At 36.8% G+C, this 14,138-nt stretch overlaps 1 long non-coding RNA gene across 1 annotated transcript in view; it reads left to right on the top strand.

The window, feature by feature from the left end:
- Window positions 1–14,138, top strand: part of LOC129491428 (uncharacterized) — a 146,802-nt gene that overhangs the window by 37,277 nt on the left and 95,387 nt on the right. The window lies entirely within an intron of this gene.

The raw sequence follows: 14,138 nt of genomic DNA on the forward strand, positions 1-14,138 counted from the left end.
TTTTTTGCACTTGAATTTCTGATTGTTCCAGCATCATTTGTTGAAAAGACTATCCTTTCTCCATTGGCTTGTTTTTGCACTTTGGTTGAAAATTGACCACATATATGTGCGTGTGGGATTATTTCAGGACTCTATTAACGTTCTTTTTATCTATACGTTTGTTTTTTTCTCTAATACATTGTGCTAATTTTTGTAGACTTATAATAAGTCTTAAAGTCAAGTAGTTTGAATCCTTCAAATTTATTCTTTTTTTCCTCAAAATTATTTTAGATCATCTCAGTTCTTTTGAACTTCCACATAAATGTTAGAATTAGCTTGCTAATTTCTACCCAAAAAATCCTACTGGGATTTTTTTGAGATTGCATTGAGTCTACATATAAATGTTGAGAAAACTGACATTTTAACAAATTGAGTCTTCCAATCAATGACTGATGTTATATCTCTCTATTAAGTTAGGTATTGATTTCTTTCATTGCTTCAGAAGTAAACCCATTATTATAAGTGTTGTTCAAATATTCTATAATCTTAGTGATGTTTCTATCTAATCTGTTCTGTTATCGATAGAGCAATGTTGAAGTCTCCAACTATAATTATGGATTTGTCTACTTTCTCTTTTCTATAGTTCTATCAGTTTTTTTCATATATTAGGAAGCTCTATTTTAAGTACATACACAATTATAATTGTCATGTACTATTGGAGAATTTACCCCTTCATTTTTATGTAATTTTAAAAAATTCTAGGTAATATTTCTTGTTATAAAAATTATTTTGACATTAAAATAGCCAACCTAGTATTTTAAAATTAGAATTTTGTATTTTTGTTATTATACTTTAAGTTTTAGGGTACATGTGCACAACGTGCAGGTTTGTTACATATGTGTACGTGTGCCATGTTGGTGTGCTGCACCCATTAACTCTTCATTTAACATTAGGTATATCTCCTAATGTTATCCCTCCCCCATTCCCCCATCCCACAACAGGCCCTGGTGTGTGATGTTCCCCTTCCTGTGTCCATGTGTTCTCATTGTTCAGTTCCCACCTATGAGTGAGAACATGCAGTGTTTGGTTTTTTGTCCTTGAAATAGTTTGCTGAGAATGACGGTTTCCAGCTTCATCCATGTCCCTACAAAGGACATGAACTCATCATTTTTTATGGCTGCATAGTATTCCATGGTGTATATGAGCCACATTTTCTTAATCCAGTCTATCATAGTGTTGGACATTTAGGTGGTTCCAAGACTTTGCTATTGTGAATAGTGCCGCAATAAACATACGTGTGCATATGTCTTTATAGCAGCATGTTTTATAATCCCTTAGGTATATCCCCAGTAATGGGATGGCCGGGTCAAATGGTATTTATAGTTCTAGATCCCTGAGGAATCCCCACACTGTCTTCCACAATGGTTGAACTAGTTTACAGTCCCACCAACAGTGTAAAAGTGTTCCTATTTCTCCACATCCTCTCCAGCACCTGTTGTTTCCTGACTTTTTAATGATGGCCATTCTAACTGGTGTGAGATGGTATCTCATTGTGGTTTTGATTTGCATTTCTCTGATGGCCAGTGATGATGAGCATTTTTTCATGTGCCTTTTGGCTGCATAAATGTCTTTTTTTGAGAAGTGTCTGTTCATATCCTTTGCCCACTTGTTGATGGGGTTGTTTGTTTTTTTTCTTGTAAATTTGTTTGAGTTCATTGTAGATTCTGGATATTAGACCTTTGTCAGATGAGTAGGTTGCTAAAATTTTCTCCCATTGTGTAGGTTGCCTGTTCACTCTGATGATAGTTTCTTTTGCTGTGCAGAAGCTCTTTAGTTTAATTAGACCCCATTTGTCAATTTTGGCTTTTGTTGCCATTGCTTTTGGTGTTTTAGACATGAAGTCCTTGCCCATGCCTATGTCCTGAATGGTATTGCCTAGGTTTTCTTCTCAGGTTTTTATGGTTTTAGGTCTAACATTTAAGTCTTTAATCCATCTTGAATTAATTTTTGTATAAGGTGTAAGGAAGGGATCCAGTTGCAGCTTTCTACATATGGCTAGCCAGTTTTCCCAGCACCATTTATTAAATAGGGAATCCTTTCCCCATTTCTTGTTTTTGTCAGGTTTGTCAAAGATCAGATGGTTGTAGATATGTGGCATTATTTCTGAGAGCTCTGTTCTGTTCCATTGGTCTATATCTCTGTTTTGGTACCAGTACCATGCTATTTTGGTTACTGTAGCCTTGTAGTATAGTTTGAAGTCAGGTAGCGTGATGCCTCTGGCTTTGTTCTTTTGGCTTAGGATTGACTTGGCAATGCAGGCTCTTTTTTGGTTCCATATGAACTTTAAAGTAGTTTTTTCCAATTCTGTGAAGAAAGTCATTGGTAGCTTGATGGGGATGGCATTGAATCTATAAATTACCTTGGGCAGTATGGCCATTTTCACGATGTTGATTCTTCCAACCATGAGCATGGAATGTTCTTCCATTTGTTTGTATCCTCTTTTATTTCATTGAGCAGTGGTTTGTAGTTCTCCCTGAAGAGGTCCTTCACATCCCTTGTAAGTTGGACTCTTAGGTATTTTATTCTATTTGAAGCAATTGTGAATGGGAGTTCACTCATGATTTGGTTCTCTGTCTGTTATTGGTGTATAAGAATGCTTGTGATTTTTGCACATTGATTTTGTATCCTAAGACTTTGCTGAATTTGCCTATCAGCTTAGGGAGATTTTGGGCTGAGACGATGGGGTTTTCTAGATATACAATCATGTCATCTGCAAACAGGGACAATGTGACTTCCTCGTTTCCTAATTGAATACCCTTGATTTCCTTCTCCTGTGAAATTAGAATTTTCATGATATATCTTCTCCCTTCCTTTTAATGTCTATATAACTATAGTGTGTTTTCTTTAGAAAGCATCTTGCTTTTTGAAAAATCCATTTCAACAATTTGTCTTTTAATTAGTGTGTTTAGGTCATTTACATTCAATGTAATTATATGTTTGAATTAAAATCTATCATCTCGCTATTTTTTTTTTTTTTTTTTGCTGAAGATAAGCAATTTCTTTTAGAGCAATTACAAATAAGAAATGTCCTTTCTTTCATTACTTAAAAAAAAAACTATTTCTGGAGATCTTCCTTTTTTTGTTCAGAAAGGTTTCTTTCTTGTATTTTGTTTTTGTTCTCATAAAAATTCTCCCTGAAGAACTTCCTTTAACATTTTTTTTTATTTTGTCTTCTTGTAATTTATTTTCTCAATTTTTGTCTGAAAAGAATCTTTTTAAAAAAATTCTATTTTTGGTTTGGGGGTACATGGGAAGATTTGTTATATAGATAAGCATGTGTCACAGGGGTTTGTTGTATATATTATTACCTCATTTAGGTATTAAGCTCAGTACTGAATGCTTTTTCTGCTCCTCCCTCTCCTCCCTCAAGTAGACCCCAGTGTCTGTTGTTTCTTTTCTTGTGTTCATAAATTCTTATCATGTAGCTGCCACTTACAAGTAAAAACATGTGGCATTTAGTTTTCTGTTCCTGCATTAGTTTGCTAAGGATGATAGCTTCCAACTCTATGTTTCTGCCAAAGACATTATCTCATTCTTTTTTATGGCTGCATAATATTGCATGGTATAAATGTACCATGTTTTCATTATTCAGTCTGTCATTGATGGGCATTTAGGTTGATTCCATGTCTTTGATATTGTGAACAGTGCTGCCGTGAACATTCATGTGCATGTGTTTTTATGATAGAATGCTTCATATTCCTCTGGGTATATACCAAGTAATGGGATTGCTGGGTCAAATTATAGTTCTGCTTTTAGCTCTTTGAGGAATTGCCATACTGCTTTCCACAATGGTTGAACTAATTTACACTCCCACCAATAGTGTATAAGGGTTCTCTTTTCTCCACAACCTCACCAGCATCTGTTATTTTTTGACTTTTTAGTAATAGCCATTCTGACTGGTGTGAGATGGTATCTTATTGTGGTTTTGATTTGTATTTCTTTAATGATCAGTGATATTGACCTTTTTTCATGTGCTTGTTGCCTGCATGTATGTCTTCTTTTGAGAAGTGTATGTTTATGTCCTTTGCCCACTTTTTAATGGGGTTGTTTGTTTTTTCTCTTGTAAATGTGTTTAAGTTACTTATAGGTGCTGGATATCAGACCTTTGTCAGATGAGTAAATTGCAAATATTTTCTCTCATTCTGTAGGTTATCTGTTTACTCTGTTGATTCTTTTGCTGTGCAGAAGCTCTTAAATTTAATTAGATTCTATTTGTCATTTTTTGCTTTTGTTGCTATTGCTTTTAGTGTCTTTGTCATAAAAATCTTTGCCAGTTCCTATGCCCAGGATGGTATTTCCTTGGTTGTCTTCCAGGGTTTTTATAGTTTTGGGTTTTACATCGAAGTCTTTAATTCATCTTGGGTCAACTTTTGTATACAGTGTAAGGAAAGGGTCCAGTTTCAATCTTCTGCATATGGCCAGCCAGTTATCCCAGCACCATTTATTGACTAGGGAGTCTTTTCACCATTGTTTCCTTTTGTCAGCTTTGTCAAAGATCAGATAGTCATAGATGTGCAGCCTTATCTTTGGGCTCTCTATTGTGTTCCATTGATCTATATTTTTTATACCAGTACCATGCTGTTTTGGCCACTGTAGCCTTGTAATATAGTTTGAAATCAGGTAACATAATTCCTTTGGCTTTGTCCTTTTGGCTTAGGATTGCCCTGACTATTCAGGCTCTTTTTTTTGTTCCATAGAAATTTTAAAATAATTTTTTCTAGTTCTGCGAAGAATGTCATTGGTAGTTTCATAGGAATAGCACTGAATCTGTAAATTGCTTTGAGTAGTATAGCCATTTCACTGATATTGATTCTTTCTATCCGTGAGCATGGGATGTATTTCCATTTGTGTTTTCTCTGATTTCTTTGAGCAGTGTTTTGTAATTCTCATTTTAGAGATCTTTCACTTCCTTGGTTATCTGTATTCCTAGGTATCATATTTATTTATTTATTTATTTATTTATTTATTTATTTGTGGCAACTGTGAATGGGATTGCCTTTCTGATTTAGCTTTCAGTTTGGTTGTGTTGGTGTGTAGGAATGCTAGTGATTTTTGTACATTGATTTGTATCTTGCGGCTTTGCTGAAGTTGTTTATCAGCTGAAAGAACTTTTGGGCTGAGACTATGGGGTTTTATAGATACAGAATCATAACGTCTGCAAATAGAGATAGTTTGACTTCCTCTCTATTTGGGTTTCTTTATTTCTTTCTCTTGCCTGGTTGCTCTGGCTATGACTTCCAATACTATGTTAAATGGAAGTGGTAGAGGGCATCGTTGTCTTGTGCTGGTTTTCAAGGGAAATGCTTCCGGCTTTTGCCCATTCAGTATAATGTTGGCTGTGGGTTGTCATAGATGGCTCTTATTATTTTGAGGTATGTTTCTTTGTATTTCTCTATTGATCAGTGATACTGGGCCTTTTCTCATGTGCTTGTTGGCTGAAAGCACATCCCATAAAGGGATGTTGAATTTTATCAAAAGCCTTTTCAGCATCTACTGAGATAATCATTTGGGTTTTGTCTTTAGTTCTGTTTATGTAATGAATCATATTTATTGATTTTCATATTTGAACCAACCTTGCATCCTGGGGATAAAGCCTACTTCATCATGGTGGATTAGCTTTTTGATGTGCTGCTGTATTTGGTTTGCAAGTATTTTGTTGAGGATTTTTATATCAGTGTTCATCAAGGATATTGACTTGGAGTTTTCCTTATTTTGAGACAGAGTCTCACTGTGTCACCCAGGCTGGAGTGCAGTGGCGTGATCTTGGTTCACTGCAAGCTCTGCCTCTTGGGTTCACACCATTCTCTTGCCTCAGCCTTCCCAGTAGCTGGGACTACAGGTGCCTGCCACCACACCCGGCTAATTTTTTGTATTTGTAGCAGAGACAGTGTTTCACCGTGTTAGCCAGGATGGTCTCAATCTCCTGACCTTGTGATTTGCCCACCTCAGCCTCCCAAAGTGCTGGGATTACAGGCGCAAGCTGCCGTGCCCAGCGAAGTTTTCTTTTTTTATTGTGTCTCTGCCTGGTTTTGGTATCAAGATGATGCTGGCCTCATAGAATGAGTTGGGGAGAAGTCCCTTCTCCTCAGTTTTTTGGAATAGTGTCTTTAGGAATGTTACCAGCTCTTCTTTGTACATCTGGTAGAATTCAGCTGTGAATCCATCCAGTCCTGGGCTTTTTTTGGTTGGTAGGCTATTTATTACTGATTCAACTTTGGAGCTCATTATTGGTCTGTTCAGGGAATCAATTTCTTCCTGGCTTAGTCTTGGTAGGGTATATATGTCCAGAAATTTATCCATCTTTTCTAGGTTTTCTAGTTTGTGTGTGTAGAGGTTCATAGCAGTTTCTGATGGTTGTTTTTGTTTCTGTGGGGTCCATAGTAACACTCCCTTCATCGTTTCTAATTGTGTTTATTTGGATCTTCTTTCTTCTTAGTCTAGTGTCCTATTCATTTTTTCAAAAAACCAACTCCCGGATTTGTTGATCTATTGAATGGTTTTTTGTGTCTCTATTTCCTTCAGTTCATCTGTGATTTTTGTTATTTGTCGTCTCTGCTAGTGTTGGGGGTTGATTTCTTCTTCTCTAATTCTTTCCATTGTGAAGTCAGGTTGTTAATTTGAGTTAGTAAATTTCTAACTTTTTGATGTGGGCATTTAGTGCTATGATTTTCTCTCTTAACACTGCTTTAGCTGTGTCCCAGAGATTCTGGTATGTTGTATCTTTGTATCTCATTATTTTCAAAGAACTTCTTGATTTCTGCCTCGATTTCATTATTTGCCCAAAAGTCATTCAGGAGCATGTTGTTTGATTGCCATGTAATTGTATGGTTTTGAGGGATTTTCATTGTGTTGACTTTTATTTTTATTACACTGTGGTCCAAGAGTATGTTTGCTATGATTTTGGTTCTTTGACATTTGTTGAAGATTGTTTTATGTCCAATTATGTGGTCAGTTTTAGAGTACATGCCATGTGGTGATGAGTAGAATGTATATTCTGTTGTTTTTGTGTGGAGATTTCTGTAAAGGTCTATCAGATCCATTTGGTCCAATGCTGGGTTTAGGCCCTGAATATCTTTGTTAATCTTCTGCCTTGAAGATCTGTCTAATACTGTCAGTAGAGTGTTGAAGTCTCCTACTATTATCATGTGAGAGTCTATGTCTCTTTGTAGGTCTCTAAGAACTTGCTTTATGAATCAGGGTGCTCCTGTGATGGGTGCATATATGTTTAGGATAATTAGGTCTTCTTATTGAATTGAACCCTTTACTATTATGTAATACCCTTCCTTGTCTTTTTTAATCTTTGTTGGTTTGAAATCTGTTTTGTCTGAGATTAGGATTGCCACTCCTGCTTTTTTCTGTTTTCCATTTGCTTGGTAGGTTTTTCTCCATTCCTTTATTTTGAGCCTATGAGTGTCATTACATGTGAGATGGGTCTCTTGAAGGCAGCATACCACTGGGTCTTTATTTTTTATCCAGCTTGCCACTCTGTGCCTTTTAACTGGGGCATTTAGCCTGTTTACATTCAAGGTTAATATTGGTAATGTGTGGATTTGATCTTGTCATTGTGCTCTTAGCTGGTTATTGTGTTGGCTTGTTTGTGTGGTTGTTTTACAATGACACTGTTCTTAGTGTTTAAGTGTGTTTTTGATTAGCTGGTAGCAGTCTTTCCTTTCTATATTTAGTGCTCCTCTCAAGATATCTTGTAAGGTGGATCTGGTAGTAATAAAGTCCCTCAACATTTGCTTATCTGAAAAGGATCTTATTTCTCCTTCACTTAGGAAGCTTAGTTTGGGTGGATGTAAAATTCTTGGTTGAAGATTTTTTTCTTTAAGAATGTTGAATATAGGTCCCCAATCCCTTCTGGCTTGTAGGGTTTCTGCTGAGAGATCTGCTGTTAGCTGAAAGAGGGATCCCTTTGTAGGTGACCTGCACTCTCTCTAGCTTCTTTTAACATTCTTTCTTTCATTTTGACCTTGGAAAATATGATGATTATATGTCTTGGGGATGATCTTGTGTAGAATCTTGCAGGAGTTCTCTGTATTTCCTGAATTTGACTGTTGGCCTCTTTAGCAAGGTTGGGGAAGTTTTCATGGATGATATCCTAAAATATATTTTTCAAATCACTTGCTTTCTCCCCATCCCTTTAAGGGATGCTGATGATTCATAGATTTGGCCTCTTTACATAATCTCATACTTCTCAGCGGTTTTGTTTATCCATTTTTATTATTTTTTTCTTTATTTTTGTCTGACTTATTACAGAGAACCAGTCTTCCAGTTCTGAAGACTGGTTTCTTTCCTCAGCTTGGTTTATTCTGCCGTTAATACTTGTGATTGCATTGTGAAATTCTTGTATTTTGTGATTCAGCTCTGTCAGACCCATTAAGTTCTTTTTTATATGGCTATTTTGTCCTTCAGCTCCTGTATCACTTTATTGTGGTTCTTATTTTCCTTGGATTGGGTTTTGCTGTCCTCCTGAATCTTGATGATCTTTATTCCTATTCCATAGTCTGAATTCTATTTCTGTCATTCCAGCCAGTTTGGCCTGGTTAAAAACTCGTTGGAGAACTGGTGTGGTTGTTTGGAGGACATATGACACTTTGGCCATTTGAGTTACCAGAGTTCTTGCATTGGTTCTTTCTCATCTTTGCATGTGGGTGTTCATTTAACTGTAGTAGAAATTGAGTACAGTTAATAGACATCTTTTCTGGTTATTTTCACCAGGCTGAGGCTTGGTGTAGGGTCTTTATTTGAAGCTGACTTCTTGTGTCTTGTTTCAGAGTGAGGTATGTTAGTGATGTTGGTGTTGAAGCTTTGGGGTGTGATCCAGCAGGTGATACTTAGGCTTATTAGTCAGTTGGTAGACTCTTGCCCAGTTGTGTGGCTCCCCTGTTTCCTCACAGTGGCAGCCATGTTCCCTCTCAGTGCTCTGAAAGTTTCTCTCTCACTTGAGTCCTGGCTGTAGTTCACAACTTGGCATTCCTGGGCTGCCCACAGCAGCTCTGAAGTTATCTCAGTGTTTATGTCCTTCCCCAGCTTAGAGGCAGCAGAGGAAGAGATCTTAGTAGTCCAAGTAAGAGATCAAGTGTCCAAGAGTCATTTGCTTGACTCCTGGGGACTGCACTCCAGAGAGATGCAGGTTAGCAATCACTCAGTGCAGTCAGCCCAAGAGGGATGGTTTGTGCTGTGGTCCCAAGCCAGGAGTTACCTGTCTGGTGCTGAGATATGGGGGATGTGAAGGTGCCATGGAAGAAGGACTGGCCTTCTCTCCTTGGGTTAACTGCAGTTTGTTGGTGGTGTGAATGAGGCACTTAGGGTCTTTACTCCTTTGTTAGTCTGAGGGTGTTAAGGGCAATTCCACTGCAGAGGGAGTGGCACAGAGGCTTTCAGTTGCCCCTGGAGGCTCTGTCCGGGGAGTTGCTGAGTTGGTACTGGAAGGACAATGTAATCTTAGTCTACTATATAACTTTGTGAATAATATTTATATTAATATAAATGGAAAATACTGATTTAACCAGAGATTAATTGCTATATGATGATGATAGAGATAATTGTGCTTAAATAAATCCTCACATTTCAGAATTAGAAGTCAGTGGATAATGTCTAAAATTTAAAAACCAAAGAATAGAGATGTAAGCTTTTAATTTAGAAGTATAAGATCAGATTATAACGGCAATACCTAAAATAATTTAAAGTGGTTGCCTCTAGGACATAGGAATTGGGGGTATGAGCAAGGGTGAAACATCAGGTTTCATTTGAAGTATTAAGGTTTTACTGGAAATTTCTAATTATATGGTTAAAAATTAAATATCAGATTAAAAGTTTTCCATCTATTAAGTTCTTCTAAAACGTCTTTGACAAAATTTGTGGATAGGAAGCTAGGTTTGAATATAGTTCCACACATAACAGCTGTATGTCTGTGGATGACTGTTACTTAATCTGACTGCTTCTGATTCCTTCTTCTAAGGTGAAGATAAAAATAGTACTCACCTCACAGCATTGCAATGAGATAAAGTTAGTAAATACATGTAAAACACTTAGTGCATGGAACAAAGAAAGCAACTGTTAAATGCTGGCTATTACTATCTTATTCCAACAGTAATTCCTATAATGGTCTAATTAGTATGACTTTATATTGTATTTAATTTGTAATACAAATGTTTGTATTAAATACAATATAAAGCCATACTAATTTCCTTTGTTTGCTAAATTCCACTTCCTTTTTTTTTTTTTGCTAAATTCTATGACTTTTTCTTCTAAATAAACTTAAGAATCATTTTCTCTTCCCCAACAAATATATTTTACCTTTACATTTATTCAAGTTTTCTTTTATGTCCTGGGGCAATGACTATGGCTTTCTTTATCAAAGTCTGCACATTTCTTGTTAAATTTATTTCTAGGATTGTGAGTGTATTTGGGTCTCTAAATCTTTCTCTTATTAAATAAAGTTCTAGGTCTAGTTCTATATTTATGCACCCTTGCATATGAGATCTTATTTTTAATATTTTCTTTACATCTATTTGTATATAGGAACAATCTTGACTTTTGCCATCTTATTTTTTAAAGCAACACCTTTCTGAATTTATCAGTTTTAATATTTCAGTTGGTATTCTTCTCTTTTTCTTTTATACAACCATAATATCTGCAAATTATGATATTTCATCTTTTTTAATATATGACTAATTTTCTTTTTTCTTCCTTTCCTTTCTGCTTTTATGATACATGAAAGTTGAACTTTTATTTACTGTTACTTTGATCTTGTGATTTCCCATTATTTTGTTTTTAGTCTCTTGGTTTATGGTATGTTTTCTTTATTTTTATTCTTCTAGTGTTTTTATGTCACATTTTTATTCAAATAGTAATAGCAATAATAATTTTGAATTAATATGATCATAATAGCCATTTATTAGAAACTTGCATTTACCTGAAGATGTATTAGGCACATTACATGCTTTTCAATAATACTAATATTACTACTACTCCAGCAACAACATAGCAACAATTGCTAAACAATATTGAACATTTTCTGTGTCCTAAATATGTTTTAGGTGCTTTACATGCATTATCTAATTTAGTTCTTTAACTGTGTGAAATAGTTGGTATTATTGTCCTAGTAAAATCCTATGAGGCATGTACAATTATCTACTTTACAGAAGAGAAAATGTGATTCTTGGGTATAACATCAATACCTAACAATAACACATTGTCTCTCATACTTTTAATGTTTTGAAAATCATTTTTCTGTAATTTATTTTTGAAACCCAATTTCCTTTTCTTCCTCCTTCTATTCTTTTCCTTCCTCCTTCTCTTCTTTTCTTCCTTCTTCTCTTCCTTCCTCCTCCTTCTCCTTCTCTCATCTTCCTCCTCCTTCTTCTCCCTCCTCTTTCTCTTCCTCTTCCTACCTTTCATCCTCCTCTTCCTAGTCTTCCTCCTCCTCTTCCATATTCTTTATCCATGGCCACTTTTGCTCATCTTCTTTCATCTTTATTGTAAGCAGTTTCACTCTGCATTGCTTTCTCCTTTTCCTTCTTCAAAGACCAGTAGTGCAACATCTATTATGTTCACACAGTAATGTAATAGAAAAGGAAGGAAGAAAAGAAGAGAAAAAAAGGAAAGAAAAGGTGAGGAAAGAAAATCTTTTCAAGACACTGATTTCAGGTTATTCCCAGTGACAATTTTCTTCTTTATTCCAAGATCAGGGCTCCTTCCTCTTGCAAGGGCTTGGGGGCAGGCAGTGGAGATAAGTGCATATTCAGTATCCAGGGTGTAACAGTTCCTACACAGGGTGGCTCTTCCTTGGGTTCAGGTGCAAGAGAACAGCCACAGATGGTGCAGACCATTACTTGCTACCCTCAGGCAGCACAGCCCGTCCCCCATTGTTCCCGGAGATGAAGTAGTTAGATCAAGCCAGTGACAAAGGGATTCTCTCTAAGCACTAATTAGGCTCTGAGTAATTTCCAGTCTAACTCCAATTTCAACCATATGTATATACAGATGCAGTCTATACTTTTCCTCCTTTGACACATCATTCTTACATGCTTTTGCCACCCATCCACAACTCCTGCATCCTTTTTATTCTATTCTTCAATTTCCTTCCACAAAAAATTTTAATATTAACTTGAAACTTCAAGGCTGACAACTTTTGGGATCCTGCATGTTCTCCTACACTACTACATGGGGCTCTCAGGAACCATCACTAAAGTTGGGATTAAAACTCAGAATCCCTTTCTTTCTGGAATGAAAATAAACAAATACAGATGCAGTGGAGGCGGGTGTTGTATAGCCTGCTGACTCTGTTGTGTTATTATTTACTTTTAGTATTTTTTCATTATTTGATTTTTTTTTTTTTTTTCGTGAGACAGATTCTTGCTTTGTCACCCAGGGTAGAGTGCAGTGGTGTCATCATGGCTCACTCTAGCCTGTCTTCTGAGCCCAAGCAATCCTCCCACCCTAGTCTCCCGAGTTGCTGGGACCACCATGCCTGGCTAATTTTAAATTTTTTTTGTAGAGAAGGGATCTCACTGTGTTGCCCAGGCCAATCTTGAACTCCTGGGCTCAAATGATCTTCTTGCCTTGGCCTCCCAACGTGCTGGGATTACAATTGTGAGCCACCAGGCCCAGACTCTTCATTTGTTTCTTAAAATATTTTCTCAAAGTGACCTACTGTATCAGAGTCTGCTCTAGGTTGTCCAAGGGGCCCTTTCTCTTAGTCCTATTCTTTTCATGTCAGTGGCCTTCTTGGGTTGTGTATTTCTTTAGATGACTGCACTTGTCTTTCTATTTGACATCAGCCATGAGTGTATTGTCATAACTTTACTTTGGTAATTTCTGGTTCTTATTTTTCTCTGTCCGTGGGTTGACTCCTCTTTTTACTTTTTCTTTAATATATTTCCAAAAATTTGTTTCTTGAATTGCATAGCCCATACTAACTTTGCACCCATTCTCTTCCCAATGGGCATGAATTCCAAGAACACAGCAGTATTCTCCTGTAGACTCTCCTTGTTTCCACATCCACTGTCAATTTGTATTAATTAAGGCCAGTGTGGTCATTATCTCTGGGGCCATGGAACATGATGGCTTTGGAGCCTGTAGGTCAAGGTTAAAACCTTGGCTCGACTTCTTGCTGGCTGTGTAGTTTTGAGAATGTTACTCAGCCTGCCTAAACCTCAGGCTCCTGATTTTTAAAAATGGAGAGAATAACAGCTACCTTGTGAGATTATTGTGAGGATTGGAGGTCATTCTGTAAATTACCTGGTGTGTGATAGGTATATAGTAAATGAAAATTACTTTTGAGCCAGTCAAAGATGAGATTCAAATCCAAGTTCTTCCACTTACTATAACTTTTTTTCCTTTAAGTTTACCACTTTTTGAGTCTCAATTTTCTTATCTGTAAAATGCGGGGGGAAAAGTCCCTATCTTATAGCATTCCTAGGAAGACTATAGCTTCTGGCATGGTATAAGACAGTGGTACATGCTCTCATTGAAAATTGCTCTCTTGGATGGGCACGGTGGCTCACGCCTATAATCCCAGCACTTTGGGAGGCTGAGCGGGGGGCAGATCACTTGAGGTCAGGAGTTCAAGACCAGCCTGGCCAACATGGTGAAACCCTGTCTCAACTAAGAATACAAAAATTAGCTAGGCATGGTGGTGGGTGCCTGTAATCACAGCTACTTGGGGGGACTGAGGCATGAGAATCGCTTGAACCCAGGAGGCGGAGGTTGCAGTGAGCTTAGATTGTGCCACTGCACTCCAACCTGAGTGACAGAGAGAGACTCTGTCTCCAAAAAAAAAAAAAAAAAAAAGTGCTTTCTTATGCCTTCTGAACAAAGACATGCCCTGCTGGACACATCTGAACTTTACCTGACATGCCTTTTGTTTTTCTTTCTTTTTTTTTTTTTAACAGAATGAAGCTTTCAGTAGGTATCACATTAGCCTGAAGGCTTTGCTTTAGCTCAGTAGAGTCCTTATTTTGATATCTTGGGTAAGCAGTACTCATTTGTTCCTTCTGATCAACAGAAATGTTTTCATAAACATTTTATTTCTGATTTTTTCTTTCTGCACGGCTGTGTATATCCTTTAACCTCAGGGTATCATTCAAAAA

Source organism: Symphalangus syndactylus, chromosome 10 (genome assembly GCF_028878055.3).
Source record: "Symphalangus syndactylus isolate Jambi chromosome 10, NHGRI_mSymSyn1-v2.1_pri, whole genome shotgun sequence".
In the NCBI taxonomy this organism is placed as follows: domain Eukaryota; kingdom Metazoa; phylum Chordata; class Mammalia; order Primates; family Hylobatidae; genus Symphalangus; species Symphalangus syndactylus.